The 27,313-nt window shown below is 39.5% G+C and overlaps 2 non-coding genes across 2 annotated transcripts; both read right to left on the bottom strand.

The window, feature by feature from the left end:
• Positions 1 to 13,954: 13,954 nt before the first annotated feature.
• LOC148548919 (small nucleolar RNA R71) lies at positions 13,955 to 14,062 on the bottom strand. Its single transcript, XR_015897805.1, has one exon. It is a non-coding gene; the product is annotated as a small nucleolar RNA R71 (small nucleolar RNA).
• A 10,000-nt stretch (positions 14,063 to 24,062) lies between these two features.
• LOC148548918 (small nucleolar RNA R71) lies at positions 24,063 to 24,166 on the bottom strand. Its single transcript, XR_015898446.1, has one exon. It is a non-coding gene; the product is annotated as a small nucleolar RNA R71 (small nucleolar RNA).
• Between the last annotated feature and the right edge of the window lie 3,147 nt (positions 24,167 to 27,313).

Below are 27,313 nucleotides of genomic sequence, written 5' to 3'. Positions count from 1 at the left end.
AAATCACAATTATCATGAATTACCTCAAATTGCATTATTGAAAGAAAATAAAGAGAACAAGAGTATCATGATTACAAAACCTAGAAACAAAATAAGAGAAATTACAACAAGAGAATAGGGATAGAGAGAAGAACCAAAGTGTAGCAATCATCAATTGAAGGTAGAAGTAGAAGGAGACTTGAATTAAACCTAGAACTATGAGATCCTAATCTAACCCTAATTCCTAATCCTAATTCTAGAGAGAAGAGAGAGCTTCTCTCTCTAACTCTAACTACTTCTAAAAACTAAACTATGACTAATGATTAAAAGTAAAAGTAAAGTATGAAAAGTATGTTGATTCCCCTTCAATCCTTGGCTTAAATAGCATCAGAAATGAGTTGGATTGGGCCCACAAGGCTTCTAAAATCGCTGGCCATGTTTGCATTAAGTGGGTCATGTGCCACCATCGGCGCGTCCGCGTACCGTGCGCGTGTGTGCCCCTATGCGCGATGCAACTATGGCAAATCTTATATCGTTTCGAAGCTCTGGATGTTAGCTTTCCAACCCAACTGAAACCGCATCAATTGGACCTCTGTAGCTCAAGTTATGGTCGTTTAAGTGCAAAGAGGTCGGCTTGACAGCTTTCCGGTTCTTTCATTTCTTCATGAGTTCTCCAACTTTTCATGCTTTCTTCCTTCATTCCCTTGATCCAATCTTTGCCTCTTAAACCTTAAATCACTTAACAAACATATCAAGGCATCTAATAGAATCAAGGTGAATTAAATTTAGCTATTTTGAGTCCTAAAAAGCATGTTTTCACATTCAAGCACAATTAAAGGAGAATATACAAAACCATGCTATTTCTTGAATAAATATGGGTAAAAGGTGATAAAATCCCCAAAAATCAATACAAGATAAACCCTACAAATGGGGTTTGTCAGGTGGTGCCCTAGAAATGGATTTCTTAGAAAATTTCATCATATTGACTAAGCTTATTCTAATGCAATGTTGTGATTTAAAAAATAAAAAAAATTTCTTAGTTTACCGCCTTTTTAATCAAAACACATTTCTTATACAAAAGGGTCAACTATGTTTCAACAATCCAGAATACTTTTCTAATCACAACCAAAAGCTAAAATGCAATATATATAATAAAAATGTGCAACAACCAAAATAAAGGTATCCACAATAGCAAATATGTACAATAATCCCAAAAAAGTACAAAATAAAGCAAAATAACATAGGCTAAAAGATAGTGTCCTAAAATGTTCACCAAATCCACCGACGGCTACGACGGTGACCTCCCCACACTTAAGATGAAGCATCGTCCTCGATGCTAGTGATCGGGCTCATGGTGATGGGGGTCAATGGTCACCTTTGGCTCTAGCTGGGACTTAGGTTGGGGTACTGGCTCTCCAGGAGCTGCTGGGTATCCTGTGTAGCCTGTGGAGGGGCTTCCTGCTGAACTGGCTTCTCAACATGCTCATCCTCGTGCTCTGCCTCATGATCCTGCTCATCAGAAGTAGGAGAGTCGGGAAGAAGAGGTAGCTCAATGCCCTGTGATACGAAGACCTGGTATATGCGATCGAGACGTCGCATGATACGACGCTCACTGTGCTCCATGAATCAAAATAGACGCTGAACCAGAAGGTAGGTCAGCTCGGGTGCTGGTGGTGGTGGTAAAGGTGCTACTGCTGCTGCTAAGGAAGAAGAGGGTCCTGTTGTGGCTGCTGAAGATGAAGGTCTAGCTGCCTCTACTACTGCTCTAGCTCAAGAGCGGCGCCTGGATGGGGGCTTCTCGTGCACCCACGTACCCCATGGAATAGTATTCTCCTTATCGTCATCATCCGGGGGGTGGTGGTGTCACGTCATCGTCCCTCCAAGGGGCGTCGGCTAGCTCAATCATGCTGGTGACCAATGTGGGAAATGGTAGTAGGCCACGGATGTGTGCTCGCCACATGCTTTGCCTGATCAACCGGGGGAAGTATACCTCCTTCCGCTCCATGACACAGCCAATCAGAACAAGCATATCCGTCGGAATCTCAGAAAAATGGATAGTGGGCAGGACATAGTGGGCGAATATCTGCTGTCACATCCTCGCCTCTCAAGATATATAGGTAAATAACATCCCCTTGGGCCTTTTGTTGCTAGAATCCATTATCCCAAGGGCGTCCGGTGTGGCAATCACACGCTTCAGTGCCTCATAATCAAAGGTCATACAGTGTATAGCTATCTCTGCCTGTTGATAGGCACATGTGTCACCAGTATGAGGTCGGCAGAGCAATGCCTCCCCAATAGTAGCCTCAGTAATTAAGACCTGCCTACCCCGTAAGTGGACTGAATCAAGAGTCGCTCGAAAGAAGTTGCAGTAAAACTCCTTGACCCATGGTGCACGAAATTGTGTATGTCAATGTTAATATCACTATTTCTCACAACTTCGCACAACTAACCAGCAAGTGCACTGGGTCGTCCAAGTAATACCTTACGTGAGTAAGGGTCGAATCCCACGGAGATTGTTAGTTTGAAGCAATCTATGGTTATCTTGCAACTCTTAGTCAGGATACCAATTATAATTATCAGTTAAATTTACAGATAAATAAAAGAGCATGAAATAAATACTTGTTACACAGTAATGAATAAAATGTTGGAGTTTTGGAGATGCTTTGTCCTCTTTATTTCAGCTTTTCTCTTGTACTCCTCTTCACACATGCAAGGCTCCTTCCATGGCAAGCTGTATGTAGGGTGTCACCGTTGTCAATGGCTACTTCCCATCCTCTCAGTGAAAATGGTCCAAATGCTCTGTCACAGCACGGCTAATCATCTGTTGGTTCTCGATCATGTCAGAATAGAATCCATTGATTCTTTTGCGTCTGTCACTACGCCCAACAATCGCGAGTTTGAAACTCGTCACAGCCATTCAATCCTTGAATCCTACTCGAAATACTACAGACAAGGTTTAGACTTTCCGGATTCTCATGAATGCCGCCATCAATTCTAGCTTATACCACGAAGATTCTGATTACGGAATCTAAGAGATACTCATTCAATCTAATATAGAACTGAGGTGGTTGTCAGGCACACATTCATGGATTGAGGAAGGTGATGAGTGTCACAGATCATCACCTTCTTCATAGTGAAGCGCGAATGAACATTTTAGATAGGAACAAGCGTGTTTGAATAGAAGACAGAGATAATTGCATTAATTCATCGGGACGCTGCAGAGCTCCTCACCCCCAACAATGGGGTTTAGAGACTCATGCCGTCAAAGAGTATAAAATTCAGATCTAAAAATGTCATGAGATACAAAATAAATCTCTAAAAGTTGTTTAAATACTAAACTAGTAACCTAGGTTTACAGGAAATGAGTAAACTATGATAGATAGTGCAGAAATCCACTTCTGGGGCCCACTTGGTGTGTGTTGGGGCTGAGACTTAAGCTTCTCACGTGCCTGGGCTGTTTTTGGAGTTAAACGCCAGGTTGTAACCTGTTTTTGGCATTTGACGCCAGACTACAACATGGAACTGGCGTTGAACGCCAGTTTACATCGTCTATCCTTGAGCAAAGTATAGACTATTATATATTGCTGGAAAGCCCTGGATGTCTACTTTCCAACGCAATTAAGAGCGCGCCATTTGGATTTCTGTAGCTCCAGAAAATCTATTTCGAGTGCAGGGAGGTCAGAATCCAACAGCATCTGCAGTCCTTTTTTAGCCTGAATCAGATTTTTGCTCAGCTCCCTCAATTTCAGCCAAAAATTATCTGAAATCACAGAAAAACACACAAACTCATAGTAAAGTCCAGAAATATGATTTTTATTTAAGAACTAATAAAAATATAATAAAAAGTGACTAAAACATATTAAAAACTACCTAAAAACAATGCCAAAAAGCGTATAAATTATCCGCTCATCAACCCACGAGGTGTTTATTTTTCTCAAATCCCTATCAACAAAGTCCAAGCCCAATTCTAGAATACGGGTATTGATGGCGCGTCTCACGTCGTTGGGGAGGACCAATTTCTTCTCAATATTCAGATTCGTCTTCCGATATTTGGGGAAGCAAAGCTCACAGTAGAGATTGGGAAACTTGGTTGTGCCAGTGGGCGGTAGCAGCTAATTTTCTTTATCTACGCCATTAAGCGGATTCTTGGCATAGTTGGCATAAGGGGAGGGTGTAGAGGCTTGAGAGCGCTTCCTCTTCTTTGAAGTGGTAGCTGTGGCTTTTCCTCTATCCGACATCCTGAAAAATAGATATGATATGATATAAATAACTAGCCAAGTAGATATACAACATGCAAGGTAAGACATATTCATGAAGGGAGTTAAGGGATAAGAATTCTTGGAATGCAAGTAACACGATTCAAGAGTTAAGTAAGATCACAAACCAAGAATTCAAGCTATATATGCATAATACTTGTTTGTTAAGCCTAATAAGCGTCATACTCACAAGAATGGTTAAGGGTGTTAGTTTAAATGTGAAAAGGAAAGTGAGCTGGTTAATGAAGTTAAAAGTTAGAGAGCCGGTCAAAGGAGAAGTCAATTGGTTAAGTATAGTTAGAAGTTAGAAAACCTGGTTCGAAAAGTAGTGGTATGACAGTTATTAGCTTAATCACAAAGAAGTTCACAAAATATGGATGCAAGTATACTCACAATCATGAAATACATATGGTCATTGATGATGACATATGATATTGCCAAAAAGCAACCAATATGAAAATAAGTCATCAATCAATGTCATAGTCACTAGGTTTGCAATAATTGGTGTTGGTAAAATGAAAGTACACTTTGTGTAACTATGGCAAGTTAGAAACCAATTTGAGTGAAAAAGAGTTACACAAGTTGAAATACATCACTTATTGCAAATGAATGCACCATTTTTAACAAAATTGCAAGTTAAACTCAAATGGTCAGCTTAGTCATTGGCTTGAGCATAAGGCATTTGAGTAGCTTGAGAAAGAAAGTGCATGAAGAGTTAATGCATATCACGGAAGACAACATAGACACGGGGATGCTAGCCAAGGTGGCCTAGGGATTGAACTTGGTGAGGTTAAATAACCTTAATTGGGGAAATTGCAAGTTCAATTCTAGGCAACAAGTTGAAAACGAGCATATTATAAAAATTTGGGCAGCATCCTGGCAGCAAATTGGACGTTCCCGGATAGCATAAAGCAATAAAACAGGCATATGAATCCACAATTTGCAACAAGCATGGTAAGAACATGGATTACATATGATTAAGTAGCATTAATCTCAATTATGCAATGAAACTCAGCAAGGCAGCATGTAAGAACCAAAAACTTAGCATAGCCTTAACCAAAATTCAAAAATAGCAGTAACAACCATCATTCAACCAACATGCACATTTAAGCAAATATACACAAACGGAGCACTTATCAGGCCTAGAATCCTCTAACCACATCCTAACTACCTGATCGCATTTATTTCTATCTAATCTAGCATGCAGAATTAAGCAATTAACTAACTAAAAATTGACAAATAGAATTAATTAAAGGAAAAGCAAAAATAGGGGTGCAGCAGGGGAACCTGAGAGTAAAGCGGAAGCAGAAATGGGGAAAGGAAGAAATGGAAAGAAGAAGCAGCAAGGTAGCACTGCCAGCAGCGGGGCTCACGGCAGCGCAAGTGGTCGCGGGGGCGGAGCAGGAAGCAGAGCAGGGGTGCTGGGCAGAGCAGAGAGGAATGGGAGGGGAGTGGCGAAGAGAGAGGAAACGGCTGAGGGAAGGAGAATGGGTTGAGGACAAAGGCTCGCCGGTGACAATGGTTATCGTGGCGGTTGCTGGTGGCGGAAAGAAGAGCAGCGAGAGAAGGATGGCAGAGAGGGAGAGAAGAGAGAGAGAGTGATGATTGGGGAAGAGAGGATGAATAAGGGTGATGGTGGCGGCGATGGTGTCACTGGAGGTGGCTGGGCGGTTGGTGATCTTGTAGATGATGGTAAAGGAGGGAGAAGGAGAAGAGACGTTGGAATGGGACAGAGTGAGGGCACGCGAATGCTAGGGCTTTCGCGTCCCTGGGGTAAGTGAAATTTTTGAATCCACGCGTGCGCGCACCGTGCGCGTCCGTGTGGGTGGAAAAATAAGAAGGTGGCGTGGAAGCGTCAGGTGCGTCCGTGTAATTGGGAGATGTGGCCATGGGCGCGGACGCGTATGGTGTGTGTCTGCATGGGTTGAGTTGGGCCAAAGGCACAAAGGTGGCCCAGAGTTGGCATAACTCTCGGGTCTTTAGCCTGGGTGATGCAAAAACGCATCGATGAGCGCGCGCACTGTGCGGGTCCGCGTGGGTGAGCGGAGCGATGATGGGGTGCGGAGGTGCCAGGTGCGCCTACGCGTGGGCATGGAAACGCCAAGGGACGCAGACGCGTCATGTACACATCCGCATGGGTTAAGGTACAGAGCTGGCCTAAAAAGTGGCACAACTCTCTGGTCCTTGGCTTCGAGAGTGCGAAATGCACAACCGACGCGTGCACGCACTGTGCGCTTGTGCGTGGTTTTTTTTTTTTCAACACTAAGAAGGGCTCAGAATCCTCCCAACCTTCTCTAAGACTCAAAAACTAGCCAAAATGAGAAATAAACCATATTTTTGAATTTTGAGGATTTTTCAAACAACTTGAGGAAACTTGCAATCTAAGCAAAAACTTAAATTCAAAGAATCATCCTTAATTAAGGCATAAAATGTATAAACAACTTAGCAAATAAAACAAAATATACTAAGGAGTAAAGAAGCTATATACAAGGGAACCCAATTCATTCATTCACTATATCTACAAGAGAATGGAAAGAGTTTACCATGGTGTAGTGTCTCCCACCAAGCACTTTTAGTTTAAGTCCTTAAGTTGGACATTTGGGAGGTTCCTTGTTAAGGTGGCTTATGCTTGTATTCATCCTTGAACCTCCAAGAGTACTTGTTCTTCAACCGGTTGTCAGAATTTCCAACCATCTTCACCAGGCTTGGGTGAGGTTCTTCCCAAGATATGAGCTCGCAAAATGGGTCTTCATGTTGTGATCTGGGGTCCCATATCTTATTTTCACACCCATCTTCTAGTTGATCAAAACAATTCCATTTGGGTGGTAAGTGATCCGAATTCCCATGTGAGCACTAGTACACGGAATCGTGATCCACACTTTTCACACAACTCTGTGCAACTGACCAGCAAGTGCACTGGGTCATCCAAGTAATACCTTACGTGAGTAGGGGTCGATCCCACGGAGATTGTCGGCTTGAAGCAAGCTATGGTTATCTTGTAACTCTTAGTCAGGATATCAATAATAATTCTCAGTTTTAATTGGAATGAGTAAAAGAACATGGATTAAATAATACTTGTTATGCAGTAATGGAGAACAGGTTGAGGTTTTGGAGATGCTTTGTCTTCTGAGTCTCTGCTTTCCTACTGTCTTCTTCTTCACGCATGCAAGGCTCCTTCCATGGCAAGATGTATGTTGGTGGATCACCGTTGTCAATGGCTACCATCCGTCCTCTCAGTGAAAATGGTCCAGCTACAGTTTTCGTAGGGCTAATCATCTGTCGGTTCTCACTAGTGTTGGAATAAGATCCATTGATCCTTTTGCACACTGTCACTGCGCCCAACATTCATGAGTTTGAAGCTCGTCACAGTCATCCCTTCCCAAATCCTACTCGGAATACCACAGACAAGGTTTAGACTTTTCGGATCTCAAGAATGCTGCCAATTGATTCAAGCTTATACCACGAAGACTCTGGTCTCACAGATTTGAATTCTCTGTTATCAATAGATGCAATCAAACTCGTGAACCAGGAACCCAAGAGATACATACTCAATCTAAGGTAGAACGGAAGTGGTTGTTAGGCACGCGTTCATAGGTTGAGAATGGTGATGAGTGTCATGGATCATCACATTCATCATGTTAAAGTGCGAATGAATATCTTAGAATAAAAACAAGCGTGATTGAATGGAAAACAGTAGTAATTGCATTAATCCATCAAGGCACAGCAGAGCTCCTCACCCCCTACCATGGAGTTTAGAGACTTATACCATAGAAGGTACAAAATTCAGATGTAAAAATGTCATGAGGTACCAAATGAATCTCTAAAAGTGCTTTTTATAATAAACTAGTGACCTAGGTTTTCAGAAAATGAGTAAGCTAAGATAGATAGTGCATAAATCCACTTCCGGAGCCCACTTGGTGTGTGTTTGGGCTGAGCACTGAAGCTTTCACGTGCATAGGCTATTCCTGGCATTGAACTCCAGCTTTTGTGCCAGTTTTGGCGTTTAACTCCAACTTTTATGCCAGTTCTGGCGTTTAACGCCAGAAAAGGGTAGAAAGTTGGCGTTTAGACGCCAGTTTGCGTTATCAAAACTCAAGCAAAGTATGAACTATTATATATTGATGGAAAGCCCAAGATGTCTACTTTCCAACGCAATTAAGAGCACGCCAATTGGGCTTCTGTAACTCCAGAAAATCCATTTCGAGTGCATGGAGGTTAGAATCCAACAGCATCTGCAGTCCTTTCTCAGCCTCTGAATTAGATTTTTGCACAGGTCCCTCAATTTCAGCTAGAAAATTCCTGAAATTACAAAAAAATATACAAACTCATAGTAAAGTCCAGAAATGTGATTTTTATTTAAAAAATAATAAAATATACTAAAAATAGCTAAATCATACTAAAAACTACATGAAAATACCTCCAAAAAGCGTATAAAATATCTGCTCATCACAACACCAAACTTAAACTGTTGCTTGTCCTCAAGCAACTAGAAAAATAAAATAGGATAAAAAGAGGATCAAGTTGCAATAGAATCCCAATGTTTTAAGTGAAGCTCAACTTCTAATCAGATGAGCGGGGCTAGTAGCTTTTTGCTCCTGAACAGTTTTGGCATCTCACTTTATCCTTTGAAGTTCATAATGATTGGCATCTATAGGAACTCAGAATTTAGATAGTGTTATTGATTCTCCTAGTTTAATATGTTGATTCTTGAACACAACTACTTTATGAGTATTGGCTGTGACCCTAAGCATCTTGTTTTCCAGTAATACTACAGGATACATAAATGCCACAGACACATAACTGGGTGAACCTTTTCAGATTGTGACTCAGCTTTGCTAAAATCCCCAGTTAGAGGTGTCCAGAGTTCTTAAGCACACTCTTTTGCTTTGGATCACGACTTTAACCACTCAGTCTCAAGCTTTTCACTTGGACCTGCATGCCACAAGCACATGATTAGGGACAGCTTGATTCAGCCGCTTAAGCTAGGATTTTATGCCTTTAGGCCCTCTTATCCCTTAGTGCTCAAAGCCTTGGATCCTTTTTACCCTTGCCTTTTGGTTTAAAGGGCTATTGGCTTTTTCTGCTTGCTTTTTCCTTTTCTTTTACTATTTTTTTTTGCAAGCTTTGTTCTTCACTGCTTTTTCTTGCTTCAAGAATCAATTTCATGATTTTTCATATTATCAATAACATTTCTCTTTTTTCATCATTCTTTCAAGAGCCAACAATTTTAATATTCGTAAACTTCACTATCAAAAATATGCACTGTTCAAGCATTCATTCAAAAAACAAAAAGTATTGCCACCACAAATAAATAATTTTAAATTCTTCTCTTAAAAACTCGAAATAATTGCATCTTTACTCAAAGAATCTACTATTTTATTCATGTTTAATGATGAAGAGAAAAATAAATTATAGCTTACTTGGAGATAAAAATAAAATTAAAAATAAAGACCCTAATTACTAATATTCATATAACTCTTAAGATAGGTTTTTAATAATAAAAGTTATCACAGAGTTAAGATTAGGACTCAGCAACCTTTATTTTGGGAGATGGATGCACCTTCAATCTGTGGGGTGTCTGGTCCCTCAAGGGAGAGCCTCTGGCGCTTCAGCTCCTGTAGCTCACGCCCTTGCTTTTCTTGCTTGATGAGCGGATAATTTATACGCTTTTTGGCATTCTTTTTAGTATGTTTTTAGTAAGATCTAGTTACTTTTAGGGATGTTTTCATTAGTTTTTATGTTAAATTCACATTTCTGGACTTTACTATGAGTTTGTGTGTTTTTCTGTGATTTCAGGTATTTTCTGGCTGAAATTGAGGGACTTGAGCAAAATCAGATTCAGAGGTTGAAGAAGGACTGCTGATGCAGTTGGATTCTGACCTCCCTGCACTCAAAATGGATTTTCTGGAGCTACAAAAATCAAAAAGGCGCGCTTCCAATTGCGTTGGAAAGTAGACATCTAGGGCTTTCCAGAAATATATAATAGTCCATATTTTGGCCGAGTTTAGATGACGCAAAAAGGCGTTGAACGCCAGTTCTATGCTGCAGTCTGGAGTTAAACGCCAGAAACACGTCACGAACCAGAGTTGAACGCCAAAAACACCTTACAACTTGGCGTTCAACTCCAGAAGAAGCCTCTGCACGTGTAAACTTCAAGCTCAGCCCAAGCACACACCAAGTGGGCCCCGGAAGTAGATTTATGCATCAATTACTTATTTCTGTAAACCCTAGTAACTAGTTTAGTATAAATAGAACTTTTTACTAGTCTTTTAGACATCTTATGATTTTTAGTTCATCTTTAGATCATATTGATCACGTTTGGGGGCTGGCCTTTCGGCCATGCCTGAACCCTTCACTTATGTATTTTCAAACGGTAGAGTTTCTACACTCCATAGATTAAGGTGTGGAGCTCTGCTGTTCCTCATGAATTAATGCAAAGTACTACTGTTTTTCTATTCAATTCAACTTATTCCGCTTCTAAGATATTCATTCGTACTTTAATATGAATGTGATGAACGTGACAATCATCATCATTCCCCCACGAACACGTGCCTGATAACCACTTCCGTTCCACCTTAGATTGAATGAATATCTCTTGGATCCTCTTAATCAGAATCTTCATGGTATAAGCTAGATTGATGGCGGCATTCATGAGAATCCGGAAAGTCTAAACCTTGTCTGTGGTATTCCGAGTAGGATTCAGGGATTGAATGACTGTGACGAACTTCAAACTCGCGAGTGCTGGGCGTAGTGACAGACGCAAAAGGAGGGTGAATCCTATTCCAGTATGATCGAGAACCTCCAGATGATTAGCCATGCAGTGACAGCGCATTGGACCATTTCACAGAGAGGATGAAAAGTAGCCATTGACAATGGTGATGTTCTTACATAAAGCCAGCCATGGAAAGGAGTAGGACTGATTGGATGAAGACAACAGGAAAGCAGAAGTTCAGAGGGACGAAAGCATCTCTATACCTTTATCTGAAATTCTCACCAATGATATACATAAGTATTTCTATCTTTATTTTCTGTCTATTTATTATTTATTTTCGAAAATACTATAATCATTTGATATCCGCCTGACTGAGATTTACAAGGTGACCATAGCTTGCTTCAAGCCGACAATCTCCGTGGGATCGACCCTTACTCACATAAGGTTTATTACTTGGATGACCAAGTGCACTTGCTGGTTAGTTGTATCGAAGTTGTGAATGAAAAACGATTTATTAAGACGTGCGTACAAAGTTTTTGGCGCCGTTGCCTGAGATCACAATTTCGTGCACCAAGTTTTTGGCGCCGTTGCCGGGGATTGTTCGAGTTTGGACAACTGACGGTTCATCTTGTTGCTCAGATTAGGTAATTTTCTTTTTGTTTTACTTTCAAAAAAAAAATTTTCAAAAATCTTTCAAAAATTTCTCATCTGTTTTCGAAAATTATTTCAGAATTTTTAAGAATGAATTCTAGTGTTTCATGAAACATGTTGAAGCCTGGCTGGCTGTAAAGCCATGTCTAATTCTTTTGGATAGGGGCTTCCAACCATCAGCATAGAGGCAAGTTAATTTGAATATCAGCTGTTGCATGCCTGATTTGTATCTTCTAAAGCTTGGCTGGCTATTAAGCCATGCCTAACCCTCAAATTGGAGCTTTAGACTAAGAGTACAAGATTCCTGGAATTCATATTAAAAATTTTGAAATCCTTATTTTCTTTTTCCTATATGTTTTTTCGAAAATAATATACAAAAATCCAAAAAAAATTAATAAAATCATAAAAATCAAAAATATTTTGTGTTTCTTGTTTGAGTCTTGAGTCAATTTTTAAGTTTGGTGTCAATTGCATACTCATCTTGCATTTTTCGAAAATTACATTCATGCATTGTATTCATCATGATCTTCAAGTTGTTCTTGATAAAACCTTCTTGATTGATCTTCATATTATATTGTTTTGTATTGTATGGTGTTTTTCATATGCATTCTTGAATTCTTAGTGTCTAAGCATTAAAGATTTCTAAGTTTGGTGTCTTGCATGTTTTCTTTGCATCAAAAATTTTTCAAAAATAAGTTCTTGGTGTTCATCTTGATCTTCAAAGTGTTCTTGGTGTTCATCTTGACATTCATAGTGTTCTTGCATTCATCACATGTTTTGATCTAAAATTTCCATGCATTGAGCATTTTCATTGTTTTTCTCTCTCATCATTAAAAATTCAAAAATAAAAAAAAATAATATCTTTCCCTTTTCACTCATAAATTTCGAAAATTTGAGTTGACTTTTTCAAAATTTTTTAAAATCTAGTTGTTTCTTATGAGTCAAATCAAATTTTCAATTTAAAAAAAAAAACTTATCTTTTTCAAATCTTTTTCAAAAATCATATCTTTTCCATTTTTTTATTTTCGAAAATTTCAAAAATCTTTTTCAAAATATTTTCAAAATCTTTTTCTTATTTTTATATCATGTTTTCGAAAATTACATCATTAATTAATGTTTTGATTCAAAATTTCAAGTTTGTTACTTGCTTGTTTAGAAAGATTCAAACTTTAAATTCCAGAATCATATCTTATGATTTCTTGTGAATCAAGTCAGTAATTGTGATTTTAAAAATCAAATCTTTTTCAAAACTAATTTCAATCATATCTTTCTATCATATCTTTTTAAAATTTTATCTTTTTCAAAAATTTAATTTTAAAATATCTTTTCTAACTTCTTATCTTCTTATCTTTTCAAAATTGATTTTCAAAATTTGTTTCAACTAACTAACTAACTTTTTGTTTGTTTCTTATCTTTTTAAAAACTACCTAACTAACTCTCTCTCTCTAATTTTCGAAAATCTCTTCCCTCTTTTTCAAAATTTCTTTTTAATTAACTAATTATTTTAATTTTTTATTTTAATTTTATTTCATTCTTAATTTTCGAAAATTACTAACCTTTTTCAAAAACTATTTTCGAAAATCACTAACTCTTTTTCAAAAATTATTTTCGAAAACTTCTCTCCCTCATCTTCTTCTATTTATTTATTTATTTACTAACACTTCTCTTCATCTCAAATTACTGCTCCTATCCTCACCCTTGTGTTTGGACTATCCATTTTTCTTCACTCTTATTCCCCTTCTTCTTCTACTAACAACAAGGGAACCTCTATACTGTGGTAAAAAAGATCCCTATTATTATTTTTCTGTTCCCTCTTTTTCATATGAGCAGGAGCAAGGACAAAAATATTCTTGTTGAAGCAGACCCTGAACCTGAAAGGACTCTGAAGAGGAAACTAAGAGAAGCTAAAATACAACAATCCAGAGATAACCTTACAGAAATTTTTGAACAAAAAGAGGATATGGCAGCCGAAAATAATAATAATGCAAGGAGGATGCTTGGTGACTTTACTGCACCTAATTCCAATTTACATGGAAGAAGCATCTCCATCCCTACCATTGGAGCAAACAATTTTGAGCTAAAACCTCAATTAGTTTCTCTGATGCAACAAAACTGCAAGTTTCATGGACTTCCATCTGAAGATCCTTTTCAGTTCTTAACTGAATTCTTGCAGATATGTGATACTGTTAAGACTAATGGAGTAGATCCTGAAGTCTACAGGCTCATGCTTTTCCCTTTTGCTGTGAGAGACAGAGCTAGAATATGGTTGGATTCTCAACCTAAAGATAGCCTGAACTCTTGGGATAAGCTAGTCAAGGCTTTCTTAGCCAAGTTCTTTCCTCCTCAAAAGCTGAGTAAGCTTAGAGTGGATGTTCAAACCTTTAGATATAAAGAAGGTGTATCCCTCTATGAAGCTTGGGAGAGATACAAGGAACTGACCAAAAAGTGTCCTTCTGACATGCTTTCGGAATGGACCATCCTGGATATATTCTATGATGGTCTGTCTGAATTGGCTAAAATGTCATTGGATACTTCTGTAGGTGGATCCATTCACCTAAAGAAAATGCCTGCAGAAGCTCAAGAACTCATTGACATGGTTGTTAATAACCAGTTCATGTACACTTCTGAGAGGAATTCTGTGAGTAATGGGACGCCTCAGAAGAAGGGAGTTCTTGAAATTGATACTCTGAATGCCATATTGACTCAGAACAAAATATTGACTCAGCAAGTCAATATGATTTCTCAGAGTCTGAATAGAATGCAAGCTGCATCCAAAAGCACTCAAGAGGCATCTTCTGAAGAAGAAGCTTATGATCTTGAAAACCCTGCAATAGCATAGGTGAATTACATGGGTGAACCTTATGGAAACACCTATAACCCCTCATGGAGAAATCACCCAAATCTCTCATGGAAGGATCAACAAAAGATTCAACAAGGCTTTAATAATGGTGGAAGAAACAGGTTTAGCAATAGCAAGCCTTTTCCATCATCCACTCAGCAACAGACAGAGAACTCTGAACAAAATTCCTCTAATTTAGCAAACTTAGTCTCTGATCTATCTAAGGCCACTGTGAGTTTCATGAATGAAACAAGGTCCTCCATTAGAAATTTGGAAGCACAAGTGGGCCAGCTGAGTAAAAGAATCACTGAAACCCCTCCTAGTACTCTCTCAAGTAATACAGAAGAGAATCCAAAAGGAGAGTGCAAGGCCATTGAATTGACCATCATGGCCGAATCCAAGGAGGAAGGGGAGGATGTGAATCCCAAGGAGGAAGACCTCCTGGGACGTCCAGTGATCAATAAGGAGTTTCTCTTTGAGGAACCAAAGGAATCTAAGACTCATCTAGAGACCATTGAACCTCCTTATGCCATTCATGAGCTCTGATGAGTATTCCTTTTCTGAAGAGAATGAGGATGTTACTGAAGAGCAAGTTGCCAAGTTCCTTGGTGCAATCATGAAGCTGAATACCAATTTATTTGGTAATGAGACTTGGGGAGATGAACCTCCCCTGTTCACCAATGAACTAATTGCATTGGATCAACTGAGATTGCCTCAGAAGAAACAGGATCCTGGAAAGTTCCTAATACCTTGTACCATAGGCACCATGACCTTTGAGAAGGCTCTATGTGACCTTGGGTCAAGAATAAACCTCATGCTACTCTCTGTAATGGAGAAACTGGAAATCTTTGAGGTGCAAGCTGCTAGAATCTCATTAGAGATGGCAGACAATTCCAGAAAATAGGCTTATGGACAAGTAGAGGACATGTTAGTAAAGGTTGAAGGCCTTTACATCCCTGCTGATTTCATAATCCTAGATACTGGGAAGGATGAGGACGAATCCATCATCCTTGGAAGACCCTTCCTAGCCACAGCAAGAGCTGTGATAGATGTTAACAGAGGTGAATTAGTCCTTCAATTGAATGGGGACTCCCTTGTGTTTACAACTCAAGGTTATCCTTCTGTAAACATGGAAAAGAGGCATAGTAAGCTTCTTCCACTGCAGAGTCAACCAGAGCCCCCACAGTCAAACTCTAAGTTTGGTGTTGGGAGGCCACAACCAAACTCTAAGTTTGGTGTTGAACTCCCATATCCAAACTCTAAGTTTGGTGTTGGGAAGTCTCAACAATGCTCTGAACATCTGTGAGGCTCCATGAGAGCCCACTGTCAAGCTATTGACATTAAAGAAGCGCTTGTTGGGAGGCAACCCAATTTTTATTTATCTAATTTTAATTTATTTTTATTGTTATTTTATGTTTTATTAGGTTCATGATCATGTGGAGTCACAAAATAAATATAAAAATTGAAAACGGAATCAAAAACAGCAGAAGAAAAATCATACCTTGGAGGAGGATCTTACTGGCATTTAAACGCCAGTAAGGAGCATCTGGCTGGCGTTCAATGCCAGAATAGAGCATGGATCTGGCGTTGAATGCCAGAAACAAGCATCTGGCTGGCGTTCAACGCCAGAAACATGCTACATTTGGGTGTTGAACGCCCAGAACAAGCATCAGTTTGGCGTTTAAACGCCAGAATTGCATGCAAAGGTGTTTTACATGCCTAATTGGTACAGGGATGCAAATTCTTAACACCTCAGGATCTGTGGACCCCACAGGATCCCCACCTACCTCACCCTCTCTCTCTCTCTCCATTCATGGTCATCCCTTCTGTTTTCCATTTACCACTCACATTCATACACCCCACCTACCTTCAAAATTTAAAATCTCTTTCCCACCCAATCCCACCCATATGGCCGAATACACACATCCCTCCATCTCCTCCATATCTTCTTCTTCTTCATCTATTCTTTCTTCTCTTTCTCGAGGGCGAGCAATATTCCAAGTTTGGTGTGGTAAAAGTATAAGCTTTTTGTTTTTCCATTACCATTAATGGCACCTAAGGCCAGAGAAACCTCAAGAAAGAGAAAAGGGAAGGCAATTGCTTCCACCTCTGAGCCATGGGAGATGGAAAGATTCATCTCACAAGCCCATCACTTAGAAAAGGATGGAACAAACAAGAGAGCCTATTCATGGAGCTCAAGAAACACATGAGGAAGCTCACCATCAAGAAATCCCTGAGATACCTCAAGGGATGCACTTTCCTCCACAGAATTTTTGGGAGCAAATCAACACCTCCCTAGGAGAATTAAGTTTCAACATGGGACAACTAAGGGTGGAACATCAAGAGCACTCCATCATCCTTCATGAAATTAGAGAAGATCAAAAAGCAATGAGGGAAGAGCAACAAAGACAAGGAAGAGACATAGAAGAGCTCAAGGACATCATTGGTTCCTCAAGAAGGAAACGCCACCATCACTAAAGTGGACTCATTCCTTGTTCTCAAATTCTCTATTTTTCATTTTCTTTATGTTAAGTGCTTATCCATGTTTGTGTCTTATTACATGATCATTAGTATTTAGTAACTTTGTCTTAAAGTTATGAATGTCCTATGAATCCATCACCTCTCTTAAATGAAAAATGTTTTAATTCAAAAGAACAAGAAGTACATGAGTTTCGAATTTATCCTTGAACTTAGTTTAATTATATTGATGTAGTGACAATACTTTTTATTTTCTGAATGAATGCTTGAACAGTGCATATGTCTTTTGAAGTTGTTGTTTATGAATGTTAAATATGTTGGCTCTTGAAAGAATGATGACAAGGAGACATGTTATTTGATAATCTGAAAAATCATAAAAATGATTCTTGAAGCAAAAAAAAGCAGTGAATACAAAAGCTTGCAGAAAAAAATAGAAAAAAAAATAATGGCAAAAAATGGAAAAAGAAAAAGCAAGCAGAAAAAGCCAAAAGCTCTTAAAACCAAAAGGCAAGAGCAAAAAGCCAATAACCCTTAAAACCAAAAGGCAAGGGTAAATAAAAAGGATCCCAAGGCTTTGAGCATCAGTAGATAGGAGGGCCTAAAGGAATAAAATCCTGGCCTAAGCAGCTAAACCAAGCTGTCCCTAACCATGTGCTTGTGGCGTGAAGGTGTCAAGTAAAAACTTGAGACTGAGCGGTTAAAGTCAAGGTCCAAAGCAAAAAAAGAGTGTGCTTAAGAACCCTGGACACCTCTAATTGGGGACTTTAGCAAAGCTGAGTCACAATCTGAAAAGGTTCACCCAGTTATGTGTCTGTGGCATTTATGTATCCGGTGGTAATACTGGAAAACAAAGTGCTTAGGGCCACGGCCAAGACTCATAAAGTAGCTGTGTTCAAGAATCAATATACTGAACTAGGAGAATCGATAACACTATCTAAACTCTGAGTTCCTATAGATGCCAATCATTCTGAACTTCAATGGATAAAGTGAGATGCCAAAACTATTCAAAAGGCAAAAAGCTACAAGTCCCACTCATCTGATTGGAGCTATGTTTCATTGATATTTTGGAATTTATAGTATATTCTCTTCTTTTTATCCTATTTGATTTTCAGTTGCTTGGGGACAAGCAACAATTTAAGTTTGGTGTTGTGATGAGCGGATAATTTATACGCTTTTTGGCATTGTTTTTAGTAGGATCTAGTTACTTTTAGGGATGTTTTCATTAGTTTTTATGTTAAATTCACATTTCTGGACTTTACTATAAGTTTGTGTGTTTTTCTGTGATTTCAGGTATTTTCTGGCTGAAATTGAGGGACTTGAGCAAAAATCAGATTCAGAGGTTGAAGAAGGACTGCTGATGCTGTTGGATTCTGACCTTCCTGTACTCAAAGTGGATTTTCTAGAGCTACAGAACTCAAAAAGGCGCGCTTCCAATTGCGTTGGAAAGTAGACATCCAGGGCTTTCCAGCAATATATAATACTCTATACTTTGGCCGAGTTTAGACGACGCAAAAGGGCGTTGAATGCCAGTTCTACGCTGTAGTCTGGAGTTAAATGCCAGAAACACGTCACGAACCAGAGTTGAATGCCAAAAACACATTACAACTTGGCGTTCAACTCCAGAAGAAGCCTCTGCACGTGTAAACTTCAAGCTCAACCCAAGCACACACCAAGTAGGCCCCGAAAGTGGATTTATGCATCAATTACTTATTTCTGTAAACCCTAGTAACTAGTTTAGTATAAATAGAACTTTTTACTAGTCTTTTAGACATCTTATGATTTTTAGTTCATCTTTAGATCATATTGATCACATTTGGGGGCTGGCCTCTCGGCCATGCCTGAACCTTTCACTTATGTATTTTCAAACGGTAGAGTTTCTACACTCCATAGATTAAGGTGTGGAGCTCTGCTGTTCCTCATGAATTAATGCAAAGTACTACTATTTTTCTATTCAATTCAACTTATTCTGCTTCTAAGATATTCATTCGTACTTCAATATGAATGTGATGAACGTGACAATCATCATCATTCTCCCACGAACGCGTGCCTGACAACCACTTCCGTTCCACCTTAGATTGAATGAATATCTCTTGGATCTCTTAATCAGAATTTTCGTGGTATAAGCTAGATTGATGGCGGCATTCATGAGAATCCAGAAAGTCTAAACCTTGTCTGTGGTATTCCAAGTAGGATTCAGGGATTGAATGACTGTGACGAACTTCAAACTCGCGAGTGCTAGGCGTAGTGACAGACGCAAAAGGAGGGTGAATCCTATTCCAGTATGATCGAGAACCTCCAGATGATTAGCCATGCAGTGACAGCGCATCGGACCATTTTCACAGAGAGGATGAAAAGTAGCCATTGACAATGGTGATGTTCTTACATAAAGCCATCCATGGAAAGGAGTAGGACTGATTGGATGAAGACAACAGGAAAGCAGAAGTTCAGAGGGACGAAAGCATCTCTATACCTTTATCTGAAATTCTCACCAATGATATACATAAGTATTTCTATCTTTATTTTCTATCTATTTATTATTTATTTTCGAAAATACTATAATCATTTGATATCTGCCTGGCTGAGATTTACAAGGTGACCATAGCTTGCTTCAAGCCGACAATCTCCGTGGGATCGACCCTTACTCACGTAAGATTTATTACTTGGACGACCCAGTGCACTTGCTGGTTAGTTGTATCGAAGTTGTGAATGAAAAACGATTTATTAAGACGTGCGTACAGAGTTTTTGTCGCCGTTGCCTGAGATCACAATTTCGTGCACCATTGCTCCTTAAGCAGTTTGCAGAGCATGCTATTTTGATTTTGCTGTTCTTCCTTAAGTTGATCTATAGCTTCTTGCAGCTTGGTGACAGATGCTTCTAGGCGGGTTCAGTAGTCAATCTGAGGAATTTCTAGGAGGAACTCATACGCCCTCCTTTTGATGGAGTTGTCTTACACTTGTTGTCCTTCCATTGACTTCTTGGTGATTGGGTGCTCGACTGAGATGTACTCATCTACTCCCATCTTCACCCCAGCATCTTTGCATAGCAGAGAGATTAAGCTTGGGTAAGCCAATTTGGCTTCAGTGGAGTTCTTATTTGCAATTGTGTAAATCTCACAAGAAATCAGATGATGAATCTCCACTTCGATTCCCAGCAGAATGCAATGAATCATCACTACTCTTTTGACAGTGACCTCAGAGCGGTTGTTAGTGGGCAGTATAGAACGCCCAATGAAGTCCAACCAGCCCCTAGCAACTGGTTTGAGATCTCCTCTCTTGAGTTGGTTTGGGATACCTTTTGTGTTGGTTATCCACTTAGTTCCAGGGAGGCATATGTCCTATAGAACTTGGTCCAATCCTTTATCTACTCTCACCATTCTCCTATTAAAGGATTCTGGATCATCTTGCAGTTGAGGTAGCTTGAAGACCTCTCTTATTTTGTCAAGGTGGAAGTAAATAATCCTCCCTCTGACCATAGTTCGAAAGGTATGGAAAGCGGTTTTAGTCATTCTCTACTTATCTGTCAGCCACAGATTTAAGTAGAATTCCTGAACCATGTTTCTTCCCACCTTTGTCTCAGGATTAGCTAGAATTTCCCAGCCTCTGTTCGAAATCTGCTCTTAGATCCCCGGATATTCGTCTTCTTTCAGATCGAATTTAACTTACGGGATCACTGACCTCAGACCCATTATTTTGTGGTAATGGTCTGCATGTTCTTTGGTTAAGAACCTCTCTTGATTCCAAAGTGGCTTTGGAGTATTCTCTTTTTTGCCTCTTGAAGTGGTTTATTTTTTCTTAGGAGCCATGATCTTAATGAGTCTTAGCTCAGTGGTCACGGAAAAACACACCAAACTTAGAGGTTTGCTTGTCCTCAAGCAAAAGAAAGGAAATGAGAGGAATAGGAGGAGAGTCAAGTTCGAATGATGGAGAGATGGGGATGGCCGAACATTGATGCCAAGGCATCTTAGGCTAGTTTCACTAGCATTTTTCTGTTAGTTTTAGTTGTTTTATGCATTTTCTTGAGCTTAAAGTAACCAAGAATGGTTAAATGAATAACAAAGCAATGAACCATCCAAACAGTATGATTTTAATGCAAATTCCATGAGTTTTAGTTATATTACTTGAATGCTATGAATGGAAGATTTCTCATGAAATTTTGCAAGACTTTGATGCAATTGTTTGGATGATTTCAGGGAAGAAGAGGCTAAGCAAGGAAGCAACAAAATCAATAAAGGAAGCTTGAATATCACATGTGGAGTTTAAGTTCCAGTTTAAGCCTAAATTGGAGCTTAAACTCCAGAATCAGGAAGGCTAAGAAATGCTGGAATTGAAGTTTAACCTCCAGTTTAACCTTAAACTGGAGGTTAAACGCCAGAAGTGAGAAGGACACCAAGGAGGGCAGTTCCACGTTTAACCTCCAGTTTAACCTTAAACTGGAGGTTAAACGCCAGAAAGGGGAAAGGCACCAGGGAGCCATTTCCACGTTTAAGCTCCAGTTTGACCTTAAACTGGAGCTTAAACGTGTTCGACCAAGTTTCTCCTCCAGGGTTGCTTTCTCCATTTCCACGTTTAAGCTCCAGTTTAACCTTAAACTGGAGCTTAAACGTGTTCGACACCTCCAGGGCTACCTTCTAAGCTTCCACGTTTAAGCTCCAGTTTAACCTTAAACTGGAGCTTAAACGTGTTCGACCTCCAGGATGCCTTCTTCCATTTCCACGTTTAAGCTCCAGTTTAACCTTAAACTGGAGCTTAAACGTGTTCGACCTCCAGGGCTGCCTTTTCTATTTCCACGTTTAAGCTTCAGTTTAACCTTAAACTGAAGCTTAAACGTGTTCGACTATATTACCCTCCAGGGCTGCCTTCTTCCATTTCCACGTTTAAGCTTCAGTTTAACCTTAAACTGAAGCTTAAACGTGCTTCCACAAAAGGCATCACTGGAAGTGTCTGGCGTTTAAGCTGCAGTTTAAGCTTAAACTGCAACTTAAACGCCACTCTTGGAAAAGGTTTCTGGGCCAAAAATATTGCGGTTTAAGTTAGTATTTGAGCACAAACATTAACTTAAACTTACTCTGGTATGAAACCCAATTGAATATCATGGTTTATGGGATTGGGCCTGAAGGATTGATGAGTCTGAAATTTCAATTTATTGAGTCATGTGTCATTATTTGATTATCACTAAGTTGGCTCAATGAATGTTACAGAATTTGGATCAACAGCCTCATCAAGATTATGGATCATAAACCCAAGGCAAAAGGAAAGCAGGGAGAAGCCTCAAAGCCCAAGAAACACAACAGAAGCTCAATATAGAAAGTGTATAAATAGGATAGAATTTAAGTTAGAGAGGGCACTGGAACTTTTACCTTTTCATTTAGCTAGTTTTTATATCTTTGTAGTTGAATTCAGAGCTATGACTCACTAAACCCCTTTCATTTGGTTAGGGAGCTCTATTGTAATTCAATGAATCAATAATAGTTTATCTTCTTCTTCAATCTTTTCTCTTGAATTTTGTTAGAAAGCTTCTCGATCTAATTCCATTGGGTAGTTGTCTTGGGAAAGAAACTACCCATAATTGGAATCCTTCGGAACCTTGGGAAAGGAATGGAGGATTCATGCTAGAGAAGCTTTCTCACAGTGAATTGGATTGGGGTTTGGATGGATATTGTGACATGTAATCCTACCAAATTGTGGTTCATGAAACTGTGTGGTATAATCAGTGATCGAGCATCATCTCTTCTTATGAACATTTAAACCAAGGGATTGGGAATTTGTTTGTTTTTAGAGAGAATTGGTGAGCCAAGGGATTGGGATCCAATCATATAAGATTGCCAAGCAAAATTCAATGAACGCATTGGTTGAGGAAGAGATAAACATGTTTTGATTCGGAGATCTCAATATCTCCTAACACCCAATGAATTCCTCATTTCTGATTTCCACTTTCTCTTTACATTCTGCAACTCAATTCATGCAATCACCCCCATTCCCTTTTAATTTCAGCAATTTAGCTTCTGCTCTTTAATTCATGCAATTTAAGATTCCACCATTTCAATTTCTTGTCATTTACTTTTCCCGCCAATTTTACATTCCGCAATTCTCATCTAAATCTTGATTCCGCTCAACTAGAACACACTTCTAATCCGAATTGCTCACTCAACCAATCCTTGTGGGATTCGACCTCACTCTATTGTGAGTTTTTACTTGACGATAACCGGTGCACTTGCCGGAAGGAATTTTGCCGATCGTGCAATTTCCTAAATCGTAGCATAACTAGTTTATGCGCATCAAGTTTATGGCGCCGTTGCCGGGGATTGGTTTTCGATTGACAATTCTCAAATTGGAAGTTAACTAGATTGAGCATTTTTTTTTTGTTTTGATTAATTCAGTACATGTTACTTGTTGAATTTCAATTTCTGCACTCTGTTACATGCTTTCTTTCTTTATGCCTTTAAATTCAAGCAACTAACTCACTGACTCACTAACTGTTTGAATTAATTCCTCAATTGCTCTAACCATACTCTTCCATTAACCAAGAGTATTTCACTTGTTTGTTGCCTGTGCTGTGTTCTTGTATGACAAGTAGGAGAGGAGAGACATCAACTCCTCCATATACCGAACCAGAGAGGACCCTTCATAGACTGAGAAGGGAAGCAAGAGGGAAGAGAGTACTGGGAGAAGAGGAATCTGAAGGAGAATCTGAGGACAATTTTGAGGAGCTTTAGATCTCAATATGGATAGAGAAGTTCACAACCATGAGAGAGCTGATGGAAACAATGCCATTCCTGAGAGGAGGGTTCTTAGTTCATACATAAACCCAACCTCTGGGAATTGTGGTAGCAGCATTCAGAAACCACCCATTCAGGCCAACAATTTTGAACTCAAACCACAGCTAATATCACTTGTGGAGAATCATTGTTCATTTGGTGGGAGTGCTAATGAAGATCCCAACCAACATCTCACAAAATTTCTGAGAATTTGTGACACTGTGAAGTCCAATGGAGTCCAGGAAGATGCCTATAAACTGCTTTTGTTCCCATTTTCACTTAGGGACAAAGCAGCTAAGTGGCTGGAATCATTCCCAAGGGGGAGTCTAACAACATGGGATGAGGTGGAAAGCAAGTTTTTGGCACGTTTCTACCCCCCACAAAAGGTCAATAGGCTTCGATCTGAGGTTCAGACTTTTAGACAACAAGATGGTGAAACTCTCTACGAGGCATGGGAGAGATTCAAGGATTTGACAAGGAAATGCCCACCAGACATGTTCCATGATTGGGTGCAATTGCATATTTTCTATGATGGACTCTCTTATGAATCAAGGAAGGCTGTAGACCATTCATCAGGAGGTTCATTGAACAGGAAAAAGACTGTGGAAGAAGCCATTGAAGTGATTGAGACAGTGGCTGAGAATGAGTACTACTATGCATCAGAGAGGCACAACACTAAGGGAGTCATGGAGCTGAACCATGTTGATACAATTCTAGCCCAAAACAAGGTGTTTGCCAAGCAACTAGCAGAGCTTACCAGGCAATTAGAAACAAAGCAAGTGGCTGCAATACACACACAAGATCAAGAGGAAGTAAGCATTGAAGGAGGTGATTGGGAAGAGGCCAACTATGTGGGAAACCAACAAAGGCAATCATATGATCCACATTCCAACACTTACAACCCAGGATGGAAAAATCACCCAAACTTTGGGTGGGGGAACCAACAAACCCAACCACAAAACCACAAACCTTACAACCACAACCAACATAACAATTCCACATACCAAAACTCCAACCAAAGATCATACCAAGCCACACAAAACACTTACTCCCAACCATCATATCATGGCCAAAATAATCAACCTACCCAACCTAATCCGAACCAACAATTTCAAGATCAATTAAACCGGATAGAAGGAATGATGGCAACCATGAGTCAAGACATAACCGAATTGAAAAGCTTCAGGGATGATGTGAGAGCTACCTTAAGAAACCATGGTGAAAAACTCAAGAGGATGGAGTCTCAAGTAGGAGAGCTATCTCAACAGGCCCCCAAATCAACTGCAGTGTTCCCTAGTGACACAGAAAAGAATCCTAAAGGGGAACAAAAGAGAGTGAGATGGGAAGAATGCAAGGCCATCACCATATTGAAGGAAGTCTCAGAAGAAGAAGGAATCAGGCCCTCAGAACAGGAGCCAGAAATCTTGAAGGAAGGTGTGGAGGAAGCTAAGCAGGAAAGTGAAACTGAGCAAGCCAAGGAACTGCAAAAAGGCACGATGGAAACATACCAACCAAAAGCACCATTTCCTCAGAGGTTAGGAGGAGGTGAAAAAGGGAAAACCTATTCAAGGTTTTTAGAGACATTTAAGTCTCTCCATATCAATATTCCCTTTCTTGAGATTCTCCATCAAATGCCTACACACATCACGTATTTAAAGGAATTGTTGAGCAAGAAAAGAGTTTTGAAGGGAGGACAAACGGTAACAATGAACAAAGAATGCAGTGCCCTCATCAAGAAGGACACAGTCTCTAAGAAAACAGACCCAGGAAGCTTTCATATTCCTTGCATCATAGGAGAAACAAAAATTGACAGAGGATTCTGTGATCTAGGAGCTAGCATAAATGTGATGCCTCTAACTCTTATGAAGAGGCTACAACTGAATGAGGTGAGATCCACTGATGTAATCATACAACTGGCTGACAAAACTCAGAAGCAAGCTGAAGGGGTAGTTGAGAATGTGCTGGTGAAAGTGGGAGATTATTACTTCCCCACAGACTTTGTCATTTTGGACATGGAGGAAAGCTACCTACACCCTATCATTCTGGGAAGGCCATTTCTAGCCACTGCTAGAGCACTCATAGATGTAGAACAAGGAGAGCTAATTTTGAGAATACATGATGAACAGCTCATTTTCAATGTTTTCAAACCTGCATCTGAGCCTGAACCAGAACATGAAAAGCCTAAGGATGAGAGTAGCCATCTGTATCTGGAGGAAAGCAATCCGGCAGCTGAAACTCTGAAACAGTCCTTGGAAAGCAAACAAGAATTGCAAGAGTTAAAGCCACAAGAATCAATAGAAACAGATCAGAAGGATCCTCCCGGCATAAGGGTCAATGAAGAAAGCTTCAAGAGAAAGGGAAGCATTGTAAAGAAATTGCCAAGAGGGTGGAGAAACAAGAAAATTCCCACTGAAGGTTTCTCTCCGGGAGATAAAGTGATATCAAGTCATTATCTGCCAATCCCACCTGACCTCAAAACCATTCCTTCCCAGCTCCCTCAAGTATTCACAATCAGGAAAGTTCTTTCTATGGAACATTTAGAGGTCATGAAGGAATCAAGTGGGGACGTTTGCATAGTGAGAGGAGAAAACGTCAAGCACTACAATCCACCCTAACAAGGGACAACCGTCAAGCTAGTGACGTTAAAGAAGCGCTTCATGGGAGGCAACCCATGTTTTTAATATCCTTACTCTTTTTTGTTTTGTTTTGTTTTGCATCTAATAAAGCATGGTTTCTTATGCATGAACTTGAATCCTCAGGACAACTGCTGAAAGAGTGCACTAAACATTGCATATAAAATACAATTTGTCTCTAAGTTTGGTGTGCCTGAAGGCACCCCAAACTTTATTCAAAATGCATTCAATTTTTCATGCAAAGAGCACAACCAAACATTAAGTTTGGTGTTCCTCCGTGAACACGGTTCATGAAAAGCAAGAAGTTCCTCTGGATTTCGAAATTCATGACAAGTAGACCATTCGCATGTTTTTGGTTTCAATTACTTAGGGTAGTAAATTTGTTTAGAATCAAAGAGCCAAAGTGACTATGATTTATTAGAATTATGCACATTCATTAAGGACAACCAATATGGATTTCATGTCATCAGGAGACTTTACCAAACACTAAGTTTGGTGTCCAATAATAAGTGTACATACATACAAAAGTCACGGCTATAAGCTCATGAAGTCAATCATTGATTTACATGTGCAAGTACTATTCATCATTCACATGGACCGAAAAATGATAGCAAACTTGTTTGTTTGTGCAGGTACAAAAGAAAAGACAAAAATGGAGGAAAAAGACAAAGGGAGGTACGGTGCTTGGTCAAAAAGAAAAGTTCACAAGTCTTTGAAACTAACACATGGGAAAAGGAAGTTCTGCAAGAAAAGATAGCTACATGTACAACTTAATGCACCCAGAATACTTCCAAGAAAATGAAAAGCAATTCGTCCTTCTCCCTAATTCATATATTTACCATCAAGCCACCCTTCACAAACCACCCTAGCCGTCCATTTTTCACTTATGGGCACTATAAAGAACCACTTGGGGAACGAGTTCCACACCACCAATTCTCCTTCATGCACATTTTCCTTCATCATAGCATAACTATCTCTTGCCGAAAACAACCTCACCACATTTCCAACAA

Source organism: Arachis ipaensis, chromosome B8 (genome assembly GCF_059453495.1).
Source record: "Arachis ipaensis isolate K30076 ecotype BB chromosome B8, ASM5945349v1, whole genome shotgun sequence".
NCBI classification, from domain to species: domain Eukaryota; kingdom Viridiplantae; phylum Streptophyta; class Magnoliopsida; order Fabales; family Fabaceae; genus Arachis; species Arachis ipaensis.
The sequence above is the reverse complement of the archived record's forward strand: the minus strand, read 5'-3'. Positions and strand labels throughout refer to the sequence as shown.